General features: G+C 40.7%; 1 protein-coding gene across 1 annotated transcript in view; it reads right to left on the reverse strand.

The window, feature by feature from the left end:
* Nucleotides 1–23991, reverse strand: part of LOC115228616 (rho GTPase-activating protein 11B-like) — a 53437-nt gene that overhangs the window by 20422 nt on the left and 9024 nt on the right. The window lies entirely within an intron of this gene.

Below are 23991 nucleotides of genomic sequence, written 5' to 3' on the forward strand. Positions count from 1 at the left end.
TGAACAAAAAGGAGGTAAACTATTTAGGCTGGATATGGCAGGTTTAAATGCTAAACACCTCTTTGTATAAAAATAATCATAATAGAAATACAAGTCCTATAAAAACTGAAATAAGTAAGGCATAAAATAAAAAATGTGTCCAGACATGTATAGGCATATTGTAACATAATTTCTTTCAGATATTAGAGCTTATATAATAGTTTATAGAACAAAACACAGCCAGAATACAAACTGTACATGTGGATTGGATGTACAGCATACAGGGTACATTGTTGTTGCTGTTTAACTTCAGGTAGACCCTGTCCAAGAAAGCAGGGTATGATTTAACCCTTTAGTGTTCAGATTATTCTATCAAACATAATGCTTATTGATTCCCATTGATTTGAATTAATCATGCATTATCTCATATCTTCAAGATCTTGATGGTGTAATTACTTAATGTAGAATAACATTGTAGGGTAGGTGTGAGGGCCTGGATCTGGTCAGTTTGAACATAAAACAGATTAAATATTTTGGCCAGATATGGCCGGTTTAAATACTAAAGGGTTAAGGGAGATATAGCTGTTATAGTTGTTACCATTTGTAGCAACCGTATAGATTGTGTTTAACATAATTACTTTAGCTTTTGGTGGTTATAACAGTTGATAGTATAAAACACAAACTAATGCACCCAGTCCTTCTTCCTGTGATCTCTCTGATCATTGAGCAACTATGAAGGCCATGGCCATAATCCCTTCATTTGAAACAATGCTAGATAGAAGGAAATACACTCCTCATAATGCGTGCCTCCCCAATAGTGACAAGAAAAAACAGTTGTGGTCATAGTAAGACATTTCCTTTTTATGTTGCGTAGAAAGCTTGCCAATGTTGTACCTAAAAAATACCCCACCTCAAAAAAAAAAAACACATTGAGGATTACAATTGTTATATGCACAAACTGGAGGCTGTTAGTATGGGAATGGAAGCACTCCGTCGGTTACGACGACGAGGGTTCCGGTTGATCCGAATCAACGGAACAGACTGCTCGTGAAATTAACGTGTAAGTGGCTGAGCACTCCACAGACACGTGTACCCTTAACGTAGTTCTCGGGGATATTCAGCGTGACACAGAGAGTGACAAGGCCGGCCCTTTGAAATACAGGTACAACAGAAACAGGAAGTAAGAGTGAGAGAAAGTTGTGGCGAAAGAGTACAGCAGGGATCACCACCATCCCTGCCGGAGCCTCGTGGAGCTTTTAGGTGTTTTCGCTCAATAAACACTCACAACGCCCGGTCTGGGAGTCGAAACCGCGATCCTACGACCGCGAGTCCGCTGCCCTAACCACTGGGCCATTGCGCCTAAAGGCTGTTAGTATACTGTGGAGGAGAAGAGGGCTGCCATACACCATTACTAATTTCCCCAAATTTCTATTTTGTTTTGTTTTATTTCCATTTACTGTAACCTACTAACTGTTCAATGTTTTTTAGTTGGAGTTAATTAGTTAATTAGTTGTATGACTGTATGATTAGTCAGTCACAGATAAACAAACATGCAGACCGGATTCCTGCTGCCTGCCCTCGTTTACCCTACAGATGTTTAGGCTGGGCACTGACCACATCTATCTCAACCACTCTAAAAAGGCTTGAAACGGTTGTCAGTACTAACTACATCTCCTCCTCCTCTGACTAACTTGCAAACAAAACAACAATAATGTATCAAAGGAAATATTGAGTGAAAACAATCCCAAAATAGTTTTTTGTTAAACCATAAAAATAGCAACAAAGAAATTAGCAATCTCTCCATTCTCTTGTTCTCATTTAAATTGTATGTAAATTCATTTGTTCAGCTGATAAACAGAACTTCATTCCCACCAAAAATTTTAATTACATAATCCAGAAAAAAAAAAAAAAAGATCTAATATTTGCCAAACCATAAGCTTATATCTGTAATGATTAAGCAAGGCACTAAAAAGTATCTTTACTCTTTTACTTGTTTCAGTCATTTGACTGCGGCCATGCTGGAGCACCGCCTTTAACGAAGTTATCAGTGTATTTCTTCAGCCCCTTGCTTGCGACAATGTGGACTGTGTTAACAGAACGATAACCAATAAAATCTGGTATTGATGATGTTCAGAAACAATCTTCATCAACAATCCTAAAATAGTTCTTTGTAGTGAATAAGACAGTAACAATCTCTCCACCTTCTTGTTTTCCTTTAGTTTGCAAAGAATCCAGCTTTTTCCACCTTCACACACAAAACCCTTTTAATCTTTATAGAACTTCTTGACATATCCCAGTTCAATGAAAATCGTTACAAAGCACTCACCCCAAAGGCTACACATGCAGGTCTTTCAACTTAACACATGTCAACATGGGCTTTGTTTTAAAAATTATCCAAAATTATTTGGACAGTGGTGACAGGCAGTTGTTGATTAGCAGTCCGATATAACCGGATATATATAGAATAACAAATTCCTTGGTTAGCTATTTAATTCTTATTTCTTGAACTGAGATTGAAACAGGTTTATAGTTATCTTTTGCCTGCAGACCAAGATTAAACTTTCTACTAAGCACACTAATTTCTGGAAATTATCTTCCCTTTTCCTTCAGAGTCACTAACAAACGTTGCCAGCTGTTTCAATCTTTCTGCAATTAAGAGGGAGATATCAGTTGAGAATGTTTTTGCATTCAGCATCAAGTACATGACGCTTTATTTCATGTAAAATGTTGACACACAGACTAAGTAGTGTGAAGTCATTTAAGAAGTTAAAATAGCATCTTAATAGGAACTATTTCATAAAATCCTATGGAATGAGCATATAGAACACATATGCATACAAAGAAGATGTATATAGTTTTATGTTATACATGGAAAGCCTGAAAAAATCTGTAATATGCATAGGTAGCAGTATGGTTAAGGAGTTCATGTAACAGATCCCTGCCCTGTTGGGATTATTCATACATGAAATAACTGACAAATACTTTCCACAACTTAAAGTATATATATTTCTTTACTACCCACAAGGGGCTAAACATAGAGGGGACAAACAAGGACAGACAAAGGGATTAAGTCGATTACATCGACCCCAGTGCGTAACTGGTACTTAATTTATTGACCCTGAAAGGATGAAAGGCAAAGTCGACCTCGGCAGAATTTGAACTCAGAACGTAATGGCAGACGAAATATGGCTATGCATTTCACCCGTTGTGCTAAAGGTTCTGCCAGCTCGCCGCCTTAGAAATTAGTGTGCTTAGCAGAAAGTTTAATCTTGGTTTGCAGGCAAAAGTATATAGTAGAAACAGAGCTTGACATTATGACCATGTGGTCAATAACTCAGCACTTCATCACACACAGAGGCATAAACAATATGTCATCATTTAACGTCCGTTTTTCCATGCTGGTATGGGTAAGACGATTTGTGAGAGGGTCAAATTAATGCTATAAATTACAGGCATTTCCCATGTTGTGGCTGCTTCAAATTTACCGGATTTCCTGTTTAAGGAAACTCAGGTGGATTTAATTCTAAAAACTACTTTCTTCATAGCAAAAGGTTGCTTCTTGGTGTTTCACCTAAAATTCAAGTACAGTCAGCGACCTGAAAACTACAGTCGTGTTTCTGTGTCTGTGTGTATGTGGTTTATGCAAGTGCTTACTCTTTACTCTTTTACTTGTTTCAGTCATTTGACTGCGGCCATGCTGGAGCACCACCTTTAGTCGAGCAAATCGAACCCCCGGGACTTATTCTTTGTAAGCCCAGTACTCATTCTATCGGTCTCTTTTGCCAAACCGCTAAGTGACAGGGACGTAAACACACCAGCATCGGTTGTCAAGCAATGCTAGGGGGACAAACACAGACACACAAACACATACACACATATATATATATACACATATATACGACAGGCTTCTTTCAGTTTCCGTCTACCAAATCCACTCGCAAGGCATTGGTCGGCCCGGGGCTATAGCAGAAGACACTTGCCCAAGATGCCATGCAGTGGGACTGAACCCGGAACCATGTGGTTGGTAAGCAAGCTACTTACCACACAGCCACCCCTGCGCCTATGACGGGCTTCTTTCAGTTTCCGTCTACCAAATCCACTCACAAGGCATTGGTCGGCCCAGGGCTATAGCAGAAGACACTTGCCCAAGATGCCACGCAGTGGGACTGAACCCAGAACCATGTGGTTGGTAAGCAAGCTACTTACCACACAGCCACCCCTGCGCCTATGACGGACTTCTTTCAGTTTCCGTCTACCAAATCCACTCACAAGGCATTGGTCGGCCCGGGGCTATAGCAGAAGACACTTGCCCAAGATGCCACGCAGTGGGACTGAACCCGGAACCATGTGGTTGGTTAGCAAGCTACTTACCACACAGCCACCCCTGCGCCTATGACGGGCTTCTTTCAGTTTCCGTCTACCAAATCCACTCACAAGGCATTGGTCGGCCCGGGGCTATAGCAGAAGACACTTGCCCATGATGCCACGCAGTGGGACTGAACCCAGAACCATGTGGTTGGTTAGCAAGCTACTTACCACACAGCCACCCCTGCGCCTATGACGGGCTTCTTTCAGTTTCCGTCTACCAAATCCACTCACAAGGCATTGGTCGGCCCGGGGCTATAGCAGAAGACACTTGCCCATGATGCCACGCAGTGGGACTGAACCCAGAACCATGTGGTTGGTTAGCAAGCTACTTACCACACAGCCACCCCTGCGCCTATGACGGGCTTCTTTCAGTTTCCGTCTACCAAATCCACTCACAAGGCATTGGTCGGCCCGGGGCTATAGCAGAAGACACTTGCCCAAGGTGCCACGCAGTGGGACTGAACCCGGAACCATGTGGTTGGTTAGCAAGCTACTTACCACACAGCCACCCCTGCGCCTATGACGGGCTTCTTTCAGTTTCCGTCTACCAAATCCACTCACAAGGCATTGGTCGGCCCGGGGCTATAGCAGAAGACACTTGCCCAAGATGCCACGCAGTGGGACTGAACCCGGAACCATGTGGTTGGTTAGCAAGCTACTTACCACACAGCCACCCCTGCGACTATGTATGCATCACTATAAACAAAGAGTATGAGGTGAGAAATATTGGTGTTTCTCTATATTTTGGGGTGTCCCAATGAGTATATATCTCTACTAGCAGCTAAGCCCGGTTTCACCCGGTCTGTTTGCGTGATGTGGTTGTGATCGTTTTCGGTTAGGCATAATCTATAACAGCGTTTCTCAACCTTATCATTTCGGGTCCCCTGTTTTGATTGGAGCCTCCAGCTATATGAAAATTTCCTGACCCCACCCTGTCAGAAAACAGCTCCTAAGCAACTGGTTGTTTTAATGGCAGAACAAAGAGGGCAATTCCATTAGAAAAAGTTTTAATCGATTTTCTCGGTAAGTATGGGGGTTAGGAAAAAAATACAAACTGCATTCCAATCTATGCACCCGTCTCCACAAGTGTGCCATTTTCCACGTGAATCCACTCAGTCATTTGGCTGTGAACCTCAAGACAAGAAAGAATACAACGATCGCCCATGTCCAATTTATATTATAGATAAATCAACCTTCACCACCACCACCACACCGTCATCAAAACCAGTATAATCATGGCCAATACCAACCCACCAACTCCTTAACCCTTTAGTGTTCAGATTATTCTATCAAACATAATGCCTATTGATTCCCATTGATTTGAATTAATCATGCATTATCTCATATCTTCAAGATCTTGATGGTGTAATTACTTAATGTAGAATAACATTGTAGGGTAGGTGTGAGAGCCTGGATCCGGTCAGTTTGAACATAAAACAGATTAACTATTTTGGCCAGATATGGCCGGTTTAAATACTAAAGGGTTAAATATATGTATTGGTATGTATTGCAAGAAACATGGGTTTCTTTCTCCAACATTTTACATAGTTCAACCTACAAGAGTGAATACTAAAGGGTTAATGAATAACAGCAAAAAACAACTTTACTATGACCAATAAAAGTAACTCCATTTAAAATAAAAGACAATCACATGAGGCAATGATGTACCCAAGGGTATTTTAGAAGTTGGATGAAGCATCTTTGATCCCAGGTCAGTAAGGATTGACTTGAGAACTAAATAGCATCAACAAAGTAAAGAACAAGAATATGACAACCAACAACCCCGCTTCCCTACCAATTATCATTACTAACATCAAAACCAATACAGCCAACATAAGCACCAACCATCAACTTTTGCATAACTAGCAATGACAATAGAGTATGAGTGAGTGAGTGAGTGGTGAGTGAGGAGTGAGTGAGTGAGTGAGTGAGTGAGGAGTGAGTGAGTGAGGAGTGAGTGAGTGAGTGAGGAGTGAGTGAGTGAGTGAGGAGTGAGTGAAGAGTGAGTGAGTGAGGAGTGAGTGAAGAGTGAGTGAGTGAGGAGTGAGTGAAGAGTGAGTGAGTGAGTGAGTGAGTGAGTGGGTGAGTGAGTGAGTGAGTGAGTGAGTGAGTGAGTGAGTGAGTGAGTGAGTGAGTGAGTGAGTGAGTGCGTGAGTGAGTGAGTGAGTGAGTGCGTGAGTGAGTGAGTGAGTGAGTGCGTGCGAGAGAGAGAGAGAGAGAGAGAGAGAGAGAAGTGAGAGAGAGAGTGAGTGAGTGAGTGAGTGAGTGAGTGAGAGAGAGAGAACTAAAAGAAGTGCTGGGGGGGAGGGGCACGGTAAAGTGCCCATGAACTTGATAATCTTTCAACTGCTATCCTGCAATACTTCCATCCATCTAATTTCCATTCTTACATCTGTAGAGATGAGACAATTATTTCTCGATAGTATTTTCTAAACTCTATATATTTGTTGTGGATAATTGCCGACTGTCGCCACTGGTGAAATTACCTACGATTCAAGATGTCTAGAGAGAAGCTATTTAAGTGGAACTGAAGGTCGTAGTGCAAACTATAAAGAGTTTATGTACACTCTCTCTCTCTCTTTTACTTGTTTCAGTCATTTGACTGCGGCCATGCTGGAGCACTGCCTTTAATCGAGCAACTCGACCCCGGCACTTATTCTTTGTAAGACCAGTACTTATTCTATCGGTCTCTTTTTTTTTGCCGAACCGCTAAGTGACGGGGACGTAAACACACCAGCATCGGTTGCGAAGCAATGCTAGGGGGACAAACACAGACACACAAACCCACACATATATATATATATATATATACGACAGGCTTCTTTCAGTTTCCGTCTACCAAATCCACTCACAAGGCTTTGCCCAAGATGCCACGTAGTGGGACTGAACCCAGAACCATGTGGTTGGTTAGCAAGCTACTTACCACACAGCCACTCCTGCGCCTATATATATTTGGATATAATATTTGAATCTTGAAGGACTGATCATCATCATCATCATCATCGTTTAGTGTCTGCTTTCCATGCTAGCATGGGTTGGACGGTTTGACCGGGGTCTGGGAAGCCAGAAGGCTGCACCAGGCTCCAGTCTGATCTGGCAATGTTTCTACAGCTTGATGCCCTTCCTAACGCCAACCAAACCGTGAGTGTAGTGGGTGCTTTTTATGTGCCAGAAGAGGCTGGCAAACGGCCACGATCGGATGGTGCTTTTTACATGCCACTGATGCGGGAGAAAATTAGCCATATTACAAAAACAATCTAGTTTGCAGAGTCTGCAGGAGGAATAACATATGTCAATAAAGAGAAAATCAAGGGCTTCAGAAACTAAATTTCATTTGTTTATGAACCAAACGTAAGGCTTAATTAAAAGGAAACAGCTTTTGAACCTACAAATTGTGGTCCAGATTCAATGTAATTATGCCAATATGCATGATGGTAATTAAAGAAAAAAAACTAGTCAAAAGTTTGTACGATGATTTGCAGAAAGAGTGAAACTTCTAATGAAATTTTTTTTTTTTTGCTAATAAAAACTGGTTTTTGAAGGTTTAACCCTTTCATTATTGTATTTCTGTTGAGATGCTCTGTGTTTCTTTCAATTACTTTAAATATAACAAAGAATTTAGTAAAGTAATTTAGCTCACATTAAGCTAATGTTAGGAACATAAATTGTGACCAAGGTTCAAAACTTATGAAAACAAGACATTTGTACTACAGAGCTGGTTTCAACCGGGTTGGTAACGAAAGGGTTAAGAATTGTTTCTTTATTATATATTTTAACCCTTTCGTTACTGTATTTCTGTTGAGATGCTCTGTGTTTCTTTCAATTACTTTGAATATAACAAAGAATTTAGTAAAATAACTTGGTTATCATTCAGCTAGTGTTTGGAACATAAATGTGACTAAGGTTTGGTGGAAGATTTTAATTCAAAACTTATGAAAACAAGACATTTGTACTGCAGAGCCAGAGGCAGTTTCAGCTGGGTTGGTAATGAAAGGGTTAGGAATTGTTTCTCTTTTATATATTTTAACCTTTTTGTTACCATATTTCTGTTGAGATGCTCTGTGTTTCTTTCAATTACTTTGAATATAACAAAGAATTTAGTAAAATAACTTAGTTACCATTAAGCTAGTGTTTGGAACATAAATGTGACTAAGGTTTGGTGGAAGATTTTAATTCAAAACTTATGAAAACAAGACATTTGTACTGCAGAGCCAGAGGCAGTTTCAGCTGGGTTGGTAATGAAAGGGTTAGGAATTGTTTCTCTTTTATATATTTTAACCTTTTTGTTACCATATTTCTGTTGAGATGCTCTGTGTTTCTTTCAATTACTTTAAATATAACAAAGAATTTAGTAAAATAACTTGGTTATCATTCAGCTAGTGTTTGGAACATAAATGTGACTAAGGTTTGGTGGAAGATTTTAATTCAAAACTTATGAAAACAAGACATTTGTACTACAGAGCCAGAGCCGGTTTCAGCCGGGTTGGTAACGAAAGGATTAAGAAGTACTTGAATTCACACAACATGAAAGTAACTGGTAAAGCTGATAGAGTGCTGATAGGGAAACTGCTAATTATCCTTATCAACTGAAAAAAGGGAATGCTTAACCCTTTTGTTACTAACCCGGCCAAAACCGGCTCTGGCTCTGTGGTAAAATGTCTTGTTTTCATAAGTTTTGAATTAAAATCTTCCACCAAGCCTTAGACACAATTTACGTTCCTAACACTAGATTAATGATAACTAAGTTATTTTACTAAATTCTTTGTTATCATCATCATCATCGTTTAACGTCCGTTCTCCATGCTAGCATGGGTTGGACGGTTCGACCAGGGATCTGGGAAGCCAGAAGGCTGCACCAAGCTCCAGTCTTATCTGGCAATGTTTCTACAGCTGGATGCCCTTCCTAACGCCAACCACTCCGTGAGTGTAGTGGGTGCTCTTTACGTGCCACCTGCACAGGTGCCAGGCGAGGCTGGCAACAGCCACGGTCGGATTGGTGTATTTTATGTGCCACCGGCACGGAAGCCAGTCGAGGCGGTGCTGGCATTGGCCACGAGTCGGATAGTGCTTTTTACGTACCACCAGACCAGGGATCCTGGCTGGTTCAATTCGATTTCGATTTCGCTTGCCCCAACATGTCTTCGCAAGCTAAGGGGGTTGGCATGGGTGCCTGTCGTACGGTCGGATTGGTGTATTAATATTTAAGATAATTGAAAGAAACACAGAGCATCTCAAAATGAGTACAGTAATGAAAGGGTTAAAGGAGGTTACACACTAGAGTTGGTATACAATGTTGATGAAACTGCACTTTTCTGGATTGCATACCTGCTAGAACTTTTATTTCTTGAGAAGAAAATCCAACACCAGGATTTACTGCTTCTAAAACTAAATGCTTCTTCTGGAAGGAAATACTGCTGGTGCCTGGCCCCCGTACCGGTGGCACGTAAAAAGCACCATCCGTTCATGGCCATTGCCAGCCCCGCCCCGTCTGGCCTCCGTGCCGGTGGCACGTAAAAGCACCATCCGTTCGTGTCCGTTGCCAGCCTCACTTGGCCCCCGTGCCGGTGGCACGTAAAAGCACCATCCGTTCGTGGCCGTTTGCCAGCCTCACCTGGCCCCCGTGCCGGTGGCACGTAAAAGCACCATCCGTTCGTGTCCGTTGCCAGCCTCACCTGGCCCCCGTGCCGGTGGCACATAAAAGCACCATCCATTCGTGGCCGTTTGCCAGCTCCGTCTGGCTCCTGTGCGGGTGGCACATAAAAAGCACCCACTACACTCGCGGAGTGGTTGGCATTAGGAAGGGCATCCAGCCGTAGAAACACTGCCAGATCAGACTGGGCCTGATGCAGCCTTCTGGCTTCACAGACCCCAGTTGAACCGTCCAACCCATGTTAGCATGGAAAACGGACGCTAAATGATGATGATGATGATGATGATAGGATATTGAAGCTACTGGTCATATATCGCTCTGGGAATCCAAGAGCTTCCAAGGGTTGTGCAAAGTTCAATTCATTTCTGATTTGATGTTCAGATAAGAAGCTATGAATGACTAGGCTTTAGAAAGGTGTGGTGCCAGTCCTGCTGCCAACAAACCATTGCTGCTTTTAGATAATGCTCTGAGTCATACAGTGAACACAAATGAGTTTCCTGATAATATGAAAACAGAAAATATATCCCCAAGAATACAACTTGTTTGTTCCAGTTAATGGATCGATGTGTCATAATTTCAAAGAACTCAAGGAAGCAATTGACAGGGGAAAATAAAACTAGTTAGAAACTTCTGAAAGAAGTTCAGCATAATAGATGCTGACGTTAACGTAACTGAATCCTGTTTCTATTTTCGTTTCTCTATTATTAATTTTACTCGCATCTCTATCTTAGTAAAAACTGATGAATAAAGAAATCAAACTACAGAAACAAACGGCAGCAAAACCGTTCAGAAATTAAATAACACTAACATATTTTTATAATATATACTCTTTTATTTGTTTCAGTCATTTGACTGCGGCCATGCTGGAGCACCGCCTTTAGTCGAGCAATTCGACCCCAGGACTTATTCATTGTAAGCCCAGTGCTTATTCTATCGGTCTCTATTGCCGAACCGCTAAGTGACGGGGACGTAAACACACCAGCATCGGTTGTCAAGCAATGCTAGAGGGAGAAACATATACATACACATACATACATATATATATATACATATATATGACAGGCTTCTTTCAGTTTCTGCCAACCAAATCCACTCACAAGGCATTGGTTGGCCCGGGGCTATAGCAGAAGACACTTGCCCAAGATGCCATGCAGAGGGACTGAACCTGGAACCATGTGGTTGGTAGGCAAGCTACTTACCACACAGCCACTCCTGCGCCTATTTATTATCGTTACTAAATTTTCTACACCCACCTTCACATTCCATGGCTACCGTTGGGATCGATCAGGTACCGGACAAGGATTCTGGATTATTTTTCTGATCTTTTTACTTAATTTTTGAGAGCAGCTAGGTTCATTTTTAGTATTCTCGTTTGTGAGAGCAGTCAAGCTTATTTCAGATATTCTCATTTTAAAAATCATCCCTGGCTAATCGCTGAGAGGACATTGGTGTTTCCTTAGCAGAATTTTGCACCCTCTGAGTGCTCTTGCCTAATTTGTTTTTAATGATTTAGTCAAGAGGAAGGGCAATACTTAAGGTCTGTGAGACTGCTAAGTAGAAAGGAGGAAGTTTTCTTCAGACCAGTGACTTGGCCTGAATGTCTGCAGAGTAGATTCCAATGGCCAAGTGGTTATATTAAACCAGCAGTTGGATTAAATCTAGCACACCAAAGGCAGGAACGATTATTTTAACAGGTAGCCACACAAGTTTTCTATCAAAGTATCACAACCCAGAACCATGGTAGAAACTTGCCTAAAGTACCTTGCAATGCTGTGGTAGTCTAGCTCCAAGGTTTTATGGATCTAGCAGAGGCCTATGTCAAAATCTTACAGTTGTGACCATTCTGTCCTTTATTCAGACAGTGTATCCAGTACCATAACGGGAAGATTTATGAAAATAAACAAAAGATGAAGGCAGGTGGAATACAAACAAACAATTGTGTTAGTATGGCGTTCAGGAATATAAATAAAACAAGTCTTTTACGTTTCGAGCCTACGCTCTTCAACAGAAAGATACACAGAAAAGAAACACGGAGAGAAACAAGGCGAGGAAAAAAATGCGTGCAGAAGCTAGCGAATCAACATGGCGATCCGTATTGTCTAATGCGTCTTTCCATTTCTAAAGGCAATAAACTCAGTTGAGATTTAGCTGCTATTTCTGAGAGGTTGAGTGGCGATACAGGTTCCTCTCTATGGCTTGTGCATGTCTGTTCTTTTTGCTGTTTATTTAGATTGGCAGAGATAAGATTTATACTAACAGAGTGATAGATTATATCCATATATCAACAGGAATTGATTATTCATTTTAACAAAAAGAAAGTCCGTGTTTGTTACATAGCAGAAATGGCTGACACATCAGAGAAATAGTTTCAGTTTTGAAACTGTGTCCTACACTGTTTCAAGTTCATATCCAACTTGTATTCATCATCATCATCATCGTTTAACGTCCGTTCTCCATGCTATCATAGGTTGGACGGTTCGACTGGGGATCCAGGAGGCTGCACCAGGCTCCGGTCTTATCTGGCAATGTTTCTACAGCTGGATGCCCTTCCTAACGCCAACCACTCCGTGAGTGTAGTGGATGCTTTTTACGTGCCACCGGCACTGGAGCCAGGTGAGGCTGGCATTGTATTAGCTTTGTTATTTGATCCTCAGGGGTTTATAACATGAGGACCAATATATACTGGGCTTATTTAAATCAACTTTCAAAAAAAAAAATCATTGTGTAACCACAACAGCAGCAACAAAAGTGAGGCCCATGATAATGTGGCTGCAATTTTCTGCAAAGTCCACTGAGAGTCAATTGGACATCATCATGTTAGTGCTGATGTTGTTGTTGCTGTTTGTTTGTTTGTTGAGCGAAGCGGTCTTCGTTCCATTAGTGGGAGAAGTCCGAAACGTAGTCCTTTGCTATTCGTAAGACCCCCAGAAGAGGAAGCAGGTCAACCCCCAACACCAAGAGCATCGACGGATGGATGAATGAATGAATGAATGCGCATCCAGGCTCAGCAGTTGCGTAGGAAGTCGGGGACAAGAAACAGGAAGAAAGAGTGAGAGAAAGAGTAAAACAGGGTCACCACAACCCCCTGCCAGAGCTTCGTGGAGCTTTAGGTGTTTTCGCTTAATAAACACACACAACGCCCGGTCTGGGAATCGAAACCGCGATCCTCCGACCGTGAGTCCGCTGCCCTAACCACTGGGCATTCATTGTGCCTCCACTGTTGTTGCTGTATCTAACATTCTGCTAGGGTAGATATTTCAACCAGGAACGCAGCTTAAGCAATATCTGGGCCAACTTGAAACTTGAATCCTAAAAATTCTAACACATTCACTGAGATAAAAAGTGTAAATAAAACAATCCAAAAGATATGGTTGAATATTTTGATAATGAAGCTTTTGTGGAATTGGGGTGGGACATCAGAATTAGGCCACTCTAAATGCTGAGAAATGGCAGGCAGACATTTACAAATACTTCAACCGTACCTTCAACAAACGTGAACAACAGTAATTAAATAATGACTTTATCAATCCCCTTTCTTCTTTAATTACTTTCTAAATGAGAAGCAGCTTTGCCCCAAATTGCAGAAAAAATTTAAATGTACAAATTACCATTCTTCTTATCATTATTGTCACCCATGCCACCACCACCACCATCTTTGACATTATAAAATGTTAGGGTTGCAGCAACAGGAAGCAAAATTCAATTTTATTTTTATCAAAACTCTCCCAGGAAAGTACAACTCGAAATGTTAATGACTCCAAATATTTCACATTTCCACTAACATCATCATCATCAACCTAATATTCAGAGCCCTCCTATTCTAAAACATTCCTGCAGTTAAGTACAAAAACATGATCATTCTGTTTAAAATGTTTGTTACTTTAATACTTATTTTCGCATTTTATCACATACTAGCAGTATAGCCCAGCGTTGCTTAGGCCAGTTTTCTTTTCGACCCTTTAGAATTGGAATTTTTGAAAAGTAAAAATTTTGCATTATGTAGCTTGTTATTCTCTTCAAGTGAACATTTTTCTGGTTGCAATACACCGAAAAATGGTGACACAGCAGTCAAAAAATCATAAAAAATAGGGATTTTCATAGAAAAAAGAAGCACCTTTTTGATGTAAATAATTTTTGGCAATAACATGGTCCGATTTGAATTTTTTCTTCTACGGAAGGAAGAGCAAGCCTTCTACCATACTCTCATGGTCAACTTGCACCGCAGGGTCTCGGAGGAGATAGTGTTAGTTGAAGGCTACCAAACCTGCCCATACACAGACAACTTCAGCTTTATATATAGAGAGATTTATAATGTTCTGTATTGTTGATTTTGTTGCCCTTATATAAAAACTTATTGCAACTGACTTTTTCAACACTGGCACAAGGCTATATTTGTAGGCAACAGGCATAGGTCATAAGACTGAGTCCTTAGAATATTACTGGTACTTTTTTGATCAACCGTACCTCCGAATCATCAAGACTAACTTGTCAAACAATTATATATTTCAATCATAGTCACAGAATTCTTTAACACACTATCAGATCTACCATTAATAACCATTACATACATCATGATCGTTGCCAGAGCAGCCAACTGGCTCTGTGCCGATGGCACGTAAAAAGGCACCGTTTGAGCGTGATTATTACCAGTGTCGCTTTACTGGCACCTGTGCCAGTGACATGTGTAAAAAGATTTGAGCAAGGTCATTGCCAGTACCGCCCTTGCCTGGCACCATGCTGGTGGCACGTAAAAAGCACCCACTACACTCTCGGAGTGGTTGGTGTTAAGAAGGGCATCCAGCTGTAGAAACCCTGCCAGATCAAGATTGGAGCCTGGTGCAGCCATCTGGTTCGCCAGTCCTCAGTCAAATCGCCAAACCCATGCTAGCATGGAAAGCGGAAGTTAAACGATGATGACAATGACGTGCATATATGTGTGTGTGTGCGCTTTCATATGTATTTGGAAGTGGTCCCAATTGCCACTCAGCAATTCTAGTCTTGGTGGCAAAGATAATTTCAATAAATCAAGAATTAAATGTAGAATATTTATCAGACCCTTGTTGTTCAAATGTCACTATCCTCAGTAAATTATTTCTCTTAGCTCATTTTCATTTCATTTATGCAAATTATCTAATATACAAATGCGTTCCTTTTTCTCTCCCATTTTTTTTAAGCACCATCCGTTCGTGGCCGTTGCCAGCCTCGCCTGGGCCCCGTGCCGGTTGCACGTAAAAAGCACCATCCGATCGTGGCCGTTTGCCAGCCTCGTCTGGCACCTGTGCTGGTGGCACGTAAAAAGCACCATCCGATCGTGGCCGTTTGCCAGCCTCGTCTGGCACCTGTGCCGGTGACACGTAAAAAGCACCCACTACACTCACGGAGTAGTTGGCGTTAGGAAAGGCATCCAGCCGTAGAAACATTGCCAGATCAGACTGGAGCCTGGTGCAGCCTCCTGGCTTCCCAGACCCCAGTTGAACCGTCCAACCCATGCTAGCATGGAAAGCAGACGCTAAACGATGATGATGATGATGATGTCTAAGTGTCCCATCTGTTGATAAGGTAGGACAACTGGTGCCGATGACAACTACCGAAACAAACATCACCAAGCTGTCCTCTTGTCTCCATAACAATCAGACTCTTTTCCTTAATAGCTTATCAATTTTGAAGATTTCTTGGGATTATCCCTACTTCTCATTTGGAAATTAGTTCCAGTTGCCATCAAGCAAGTCGCTCTACTCCCTCTAGTAAGTTGTTCTACTTTTAAATAGCACCTGTGCCAGTGACACATAAAAAAGCACCCAGGCGCAGGAGTGGCTATGTGGTAAGTAGCTTGCTAACCAACCACATGGTTCCGGGTTCAGTCCCACTGCGTGGCATCTTGGGCAAGTGTCTTCTGCTATAGCCCCGGGCCGACCAATGCCTTGTGAGTGGATTTGGCAGACGGAAACTGAAAGAAGCCTGTCGTATATATGTATATATATATATATATATATTATATATATATATATATATATATGTGTGTGTGTGTGTGTTTGTCCCCCTAGCATTGCTTGACAACTGATGCTGGTGTGTTTACGTCCCCGTCACTTAGCAGTTCGGCAAAAGAGACCGATAAAATAAGTACTGGGCTTACAAAGAATAAGTCCCGGGGTCGATTTGCTCGACTAAAGGTGGTGCTCCAGCATGGCCGCAGTCAAACGACTGAAACAAGTAAAAGAGTAAAGAGTACACTTCGTGGAGTGGTTGGCATTAGGAAGGGCATCCAGCCATAGAAACCAAGCCGAAACAGATTGGCACCTGGTGACCCTCCAGTCAATCTGCCTTACCCATGTTAACATTTAAAAGACGCTAAATGAAGATGATGTAAGAGAGAGAGGTATCATTAGCCTTATCTGTAGCATGGCTCACACTGGTTTACACTAAAAACAAAATCTCCCCCCTCTAAACAGCTTGATCTGGTTTCATCCCCCCCCCCCCGAGTCCTAATATTCTGATGTCTGCACTAATTCCCCTCCCACAGCCACCACTGCATCTCTCTTGGTCTATCACCCTACTTTCTACGAGTACTTTCTACTGACATCACAACAAATCTATTAACTAAGTATATAAAAATCCGGTCACAATACGAGTCAATAACAAAGCACTCTTTTTCACTTTTTTCAAACTGTTCCTATTAAATAGTTTCTATTTTATATTTACTCTAAACATAATCCTCTCCTCCAGTTACCGCCAATTCTGGCATTCTTTGTTACACACACTTCAGTGCCCCATACAATAAGCACACACAAAGAAACTTATTTCTAACAGAAGTAGAAGGCATTAAAATGCTTCCTATCCCAACTCAAGCTTTATTATTATTATTATTATTATTATTATATCATCTAGATAACAGCTGTTATCTATTGCTCCCAGCTGCCCTCCCAGTAGCTTTCATTTTAAGTTATCTTAATAAAGTGGATGCCATTATATTTAATGAAGCAAGATAAGAAATTCTAATTAATACAGTTATGCTATTAATGATGGGAGCAATCATTATCTAAATGACCAACTTTAGTTAAAAAAAAAAAAAAGACAATTTAAATAATGAAAATTATATAAAAAATATAGTAAATCTGTCTTCAGTACTATGGTGTTTCTTTGTTTACTACACCAAATATGTTAAAAGCCACTTTACTATCAAGTTTTTATGCTATAGGTGTATCCAGGTATTTTCCCTGTGATTTTTTAAAGATTTTTATTTATTTATGACTAGCAGTATCACCCGGCGTTGTTCGAGTTTGTAAGGGAAATAACTATATAAGCATTTTTAGAGATGTAAAGTATAATAGCCATCTCAATATGGCTAACCACAAAGGGGGGGGGGTGTTACTGTAGATTTTTACTTTCTGAGATTTAATAATACATTTTTAGAGAGTTACTTCCCTTATATGATAGCAAAAAAATGCATTAAAATGAAAGAAAAATGATGGTAAATTTTTTTTTTAAATCGTAGACTCATCGTAGACGTGCACTAATACCCAGAAGGGCTCGATATGAATCACGACTATAAGATACCCGGTTTTGGTTAAACTGCACCGCAAAATGTGGGAGTAGTTAGGAATCTAAATCGTAGGAGACAGACAGACACACAACTTCTCTTTTATATATAAAGATTATCATTGTTCGTTACTTCAGATCCTCGGTCGGCCAACTATTAACAATGATATGGTGTACTGGTCACTGTGTTATTGCCACAAGCAGCAGTGGCATAGCTGAAGTGTATGCCGCCCCGGGGCAGTTTTGAGCAACCCCTTCCCTTGCAGCAATACAACCTATACAGACTTATACAGCAAACCCAAAAGTGCAGCCTCCATTAAAAAACATCACCTGGGGTTGTCCCCAACCCAACCACCTCGATACGACTAACCAGAAAAATAACACAGCAGATAATAGCGATAGAAAGAGAGTATGTCAGCAAACAGTAGAACAGTGAATACAGCTGCTCTCTTTTACTAGGTCAATGTGTTTTATAAAAAATATGTTCAATAGCAAAAGACATTGATTTTCATAGGAATGAATGAACTAGAAATGAGGACGGAGAAACGTGGAAGGATCAACCCTTTTGTTACCAACCTGGCTGAAACCCGCTCTGGCTCTGAGTACAAAGGTCTCGTTTTCATCATTTTTGAATTAAAATTTTCCTCCAAACCTTAGTCAAAATTTATGTTCCTAACACTAGCTGAATGATAACTAAGTTATTTTACTAAATTCTTTGTTACATTTAACCCTTTTGTTACCAACCCAGCTGAAACCAGCTCTGACTCAGAGTACAAATGTTTTGTTTTCATAAGTTTTGAATTAAAATCCTTAGTCACAAACCTTAGTCACAATTTATGTTCCTAACACCAGCTTCATAACTAAGTTATTTTACTAAATTCTTTGTTATATTTAAAGTAATTGAAAGAAACAGAGCATCTCAAAATAAATACAGTAACGAAAGGGTTAAGGTGAACATTTCCCACTGTTTCCCTTATATTCAGAAAGTAGAAACTGTATATATAGTTCCAACTTAAAAGCAAAACCAGGCGCATACTGTGTATACCTCCTCAGCAATGCCCTAATCACTATGCCCAGTATGCCAACTCTATGGAATTCTCCCTCGGCACATTTGCCTATAATCAACTTGCGACTGCTTAGCGGGAAAATTAACTGCGTCAATCTCATCAGCTTCAAGGGTTTGTGAAGGTCATGAGTACATCCCTTTGTTGAGACCAATCCAATAAAAATATTTTAAAAAATGTTTTGACAAGTGGGTAGAGAAAAAGATATTCTTTCGAAAAGCCACCAGCCTATCACAGTTATTATTTCCAGGTACATATAGACATGATTGGCAGATTCAGTCATCATCGCCTGTTCACAGATACACTTTGCCACTACAACAGTCTTTGTTTCTCTGAATAACTCAGCTGTATACTCCCCTCCCCAATCATCATATTGATTGTGTCTCGCCTCAGAGACATCACAAAAAACACTCTCTTGGTCCTTCTTTCTCAGAATTATCATCATTATTTAACATCTACCTTCCATGTTGGCATGGGTGGGATACCTTACAGAAATTTCATTTTTTTTTTAAACAGATCTCACTAATCTGTAATGTCCTAAAAAGGTCTTGTCCGTCTTCAAAGAAGGTGATTTTTGAACATTCCGCAGAATGAAGAACTAAAGCAGTCAAAATTGGCAGATAAACTCAGGTGTGTTGGTAGCCGTCCACGACTGAAAGGGTGCTCCATAGCATCACTTCAAATAGGTCACACTTTGGATGCTTATTGGCCAACCATTGCCATGCTTATAGAATCAGTATGTCTTGACCTGTCTCTACCTGCTGTGTATACCACAGTTCACAGACAGCGTTACAAGAAACTGCAAATGCTATCATCACTTGGATTTTTCTTTTTTTTGCAAACAACTCAATACAATATTGTCAATAAGCCCATCGTTATCAAATGATTGGAGCTGGTGGAGGTGCAATACAGTTAGATGATAAGCTAAGTGATGAACTAGAATGAGCCAAGTCAGTTTGGCATTCTGTGAAACAGCAATCATGCCATAATCCAGATGAAGGGCCAGTTATACCAGGTATTTATCTAACTTATACATATTGGCAGGACTGATGACATACCTCAAACATGCTTAAGGAAACTGCATATGTTCATGAGACTCGTGAAGAGCATGGACAAAGGCTTTCCTAGCATGAAAGAGATATAGATGTAAAGAAACCACTTTCATTTTTTTGTTTCAGTCATTTGACTGTGGCCATGCTGGAGCACTGCCTTTAGTTGAGCAAATCAACCTCAGGATGTATTCTTTGTAAGCCTAGTATGTATTCCATCGGTCTCTTTTGCTGAACCGCTAAGTTATGGGGATGTGAACACACCAGCATCAGTTGTCAAGTGATGTTGGGAGGATACAGACACACACATACATACATACAAATATATATATACGACAGGTTTTTTTTTCAGTTTCTGTCTACCAAATCCACTCACAAGGCTTTGGTCGGCCCGAGGCTATAGAAGACATTTGCCCAAGTTGTCACGCAGTGGGACTGAACCCAGAACCATGTGGTTGGTAAGCAAGCTACTTACCCCCACAGCCACTCCTGCAACCACTGTGAACTCGTTTTTTTAAAAAAAAAAAAATGAGAGTAAACTTGGTTCCCGAGACAAATATTCTATTTAGAGCTGGTGGGTGGTACAAGAAGTCGGAGAAGACCTTCAATGAGACTCAAGGATGTGGTTAAATGCAATGTGAAAAGACAGGAGATGGATAGCTACAGCTGAGCCACAACAACTCAAGTCAGAGTAGATCAATCCATTCCCAATTGACTTTGGAATACTTCGAATGGATGGCCATTGTCAACTATCAACAGGCCATCTGTGATGGTGACATATACAAGCTTTAGAACAGTTTCTATAATCAAATTTCAATCACAGGGAAACTAATTAAGTAAACTTCTATACTTGTCAGAGAAACCAAGAGAAATGCCATAATTTTCGTGGCTTCTTTTACACCACTGCATGACAGATGCATATTTGTGAGTGATATGTAGGCGTGTTATGTAGGTGTATGTGAGACATCTAAGTGTGCTGTAAGTAACTTCCATCCTGTCATTAAACTTTCACACTGCTTCTTTTATCACAAAAACGAGGTAGATTAATAACTGCTAATCTCGCTAACTATTATTTATCGTTAATAAACTCTCGTTTCCACAAAGCTTTTAGGAGAATGGTTGTTATGACATTCATGGCCTTTCTAAAGAGTTTACTCATGTAATCCTTGGTCGTATGCCAAGACTAAAATTCAATGTGTACACGCAGCTCACTGAGAGCTTACAGCACTTAGTACTTGACACAAGAAAATGTGGGTGGATATGATTAAGGAGAAATGATGAATAATAACAGAGGTGGACAATGATAAGTGAGATGGATGACAATAGAAAGTGGCCTAGGAAAGAATGAGTGATAACTGACATATATATATAATGTCAAGAATATATTTATAAAGATAAGTTAATCCAATTTAATGGAGCCTTTAGTGGTTATATACAGAAGTCAATTACGACTATATATATATATGGCGTAGGAGTGGCTGTGTGGTAAGTAGCTTGCTTACCAACCACATGGTTGCGGGTTCAGTCCCACTGCATGGCATCTTGGGCAAGTGTCTTCTGCTATAGCCCCGGGCCGACCAATGCCTTGTGAGTGGATTTGGTAGACGGAAACTGAAAGAAGCCCGTCGTATATATGTATATATATATATATGTGTGTGTGTGTTTATCCCCCTAGCATTGCTTGACAACCGATGCTGGTGTGTTTACGTCCCCATCACTTAGTGGTTTGGCAAAAGAGACCGATAGAATAAGTACTGGGCTTACAAAGAATAAGTCCTGGGGTCGATTTGCTCGACTAAAGGCGGTGCTCCAGCATGGCCGCAGTCAAATGACTGAAACAAGTAAAAGAGAGTAAGAGTATATATATATAATATATATATATATATATATAAGGCGAGCTGGCAGAAACGTTAGTGCCGGGTGAGATGCTTAGTGGTATTTTGTCTGTTGTTACGTCCTGAGTTCAAATCCCGCTGAGGTCGACTTTGTCTTTCATCCTTTCGGGGTCGATAAATAAAGTACCAGTTTCGCACTGGGGTCGATGTAGCCGACTTTATCTCTTTGTCTGTCCTCTCTGTGTTTAGCCCCTTGCGGGTAGTAAAGAAATATATATATATATATATAATATATATATATATATATATATAGTATGAGTGAAGAAAGTTAGAGATGGTTAATCACTTGACCATAAAATCTAAAAAGCAAAAAAATACCAAAAACACTAGTCCAACAAATCCCATATTGTCTGTACTGAGATAGTATGAAAAATACAATTGTTTATGATTATCCACTTTATATAATTATACTTAATTTACATCTACAGTGTTGGGGAAAGCTATAAGTTCTCTCACACTCAAAAAAAAAAAAACAATGTGTCAGAAATACATACACACACACAGAGATAAGTGATAGATATTATATAACATTGTCTGTACAGTTATTGTAAGATGTGGCATAAACTGAAAATCTATGTTAACTGAATGAGTGCTCAACATCACAATCACAAGCCAATGGTAACCAGCTTGAAATAGCAACCAAATCGCTGAAGATCATGCTTGCGAAGACCAGTTGAGGAAAGTGAAATCGAAGTTGAAATCAGAGTTGGTGACTGGCCTCCGTTGCTAGTGGAGCGCTAAGAGTACCATGAGTGAGATCGTTGCCAAAGCAACAAGCTGGCCTCCGTGCCGATGGCACGTAAAAAACACCGTTTGAGAGTGATCATTACTGCGTCGCCATACTAGCGTGAAACATTTGAGCGAGGTCGTCTCCAGTGCCGCTGGACTGGCTCCTGTGTAGGTGGCACATAAAAAGCACCATTTGGATGTGGCCGCTGCCAGTACCTCCAAACTAGTCCTCGTGCCGGTGGCACATAAAAAGCACCCACTACACTCAGAGTGGTTGGCGTTAGGAAGGGCATCCAGCTGTAGAAACTCTGCCAGATCAAACTGCAGTCTGTTTCACCAGTCCTCAGTCAAATCGTCCAACCCATGCTAGCATGGAAAGCAGACATTAAGTGATGGTGATGATGATGATGATATCATTCTCATGTAACTGCATAAAAAAGAGTTGGCACTCTAGATCCTGTAGTCCTTGATAGACTGTGCTTATAGAGAAGCCAGAATGGTGACAGTTGGCACACTTTTGATTATAGAACTGCTGGCTCCAATAACAGGGCAGGCTAGCGCCATTAGATGTACATCTGATCACAGTTGTCCTAGTATTAACCTACATTCAATGGTTAACCCACAATTAAACCTAGTACTCTTAACAGCCAGCTCGGTACAATGTAATTACATCACTAGCTCCCCCACCCCAGTGAAACAATTGCTTCCATACCAGTAGAATTACCTCATCAGCAAACTACAGGCCGACACCATCACCACTGTTACCACAAATATCAGCAACAACATCTCTACCACCACCACCACCACCACCACCAATACCACCGTCACCATTCAATGGAATGTTTCCAGAATGGAATCCCAGCAGTCAGAGAAATCAAGAGAAATTCCATAATTTTCATGGTTTCTCCTACGTCACTGGATGACATCCGTGCGTGTGTTTGTATATGCATGAGAATTACAGTGTGTTATAGTGTTTGTGTGTGTGAGTGTATGAGGTATCTGCGTGTGCTGCAGTACATGTGTTTGTATGCGTGTATCTGATAACCACATATGCTATAAGTAGTGTGTGTGTGTGTGTGTGTGTTTGTGTTGTTTTTATCCCTGGAAACAACCAAATTCCAGGAATAACAGTCACTCTCCCCTCCGCCAACATCATTAACAACTGAAGCTGTGTCACGCTACACTGGAGACCCCCCCCCCCGAGATAAAAGGGGAGAGGGAGGCAGGCACTGGAATGAACATTGTTGAGGCTGTAGTCTGGAATTCACATCACACACACACTGGATCGATGCTGCAGATGCCAATATTGGATCAGTTATGTACACAGTAAATCATTGTCATACACACACACACAAGCAAAATCAGTTTCACATGCACGTTGGATCAATTGTTTCAGACACACAATTCATTTCATAAAAACAAGTCTCTGCTGTAAAATTCTTTCATTTCAACAAACACAAATATCTAAGTCTCTATATTGACTCTCACACGGATAGAAGCAGACACACATGCACAACAGCAGATCAAGCAGTATACGTGTGTGTGTGTGCATCTATACTCCCCCAGAACAACTGATACAAGAGTATGGGGGGAAACATCAATAAATGTATTCCATAGCTGACTGAATGTATTACCATTATTGAAATAAGACTGAGCACAGGGGAAAGGAAGGACCGACAGAATATATTTGCATATTCAGTTGTCTTAGAGAGCAAAATCAA

The sequence above is a fragment of the Octopus sinensis genome, linkage group LG2 (assembly GCF_006345805.1).
Source record: "Octopus sinensis linkage group LG2, ASM634580v1, whole genome shotgun sequence".
Classification (NCBI taxonomy): Eukaryota; Metazoa; Mollusca; class Cephalopoda; order Octopoda; family Octopodidae; genus Octopus; species Octopus sinensis.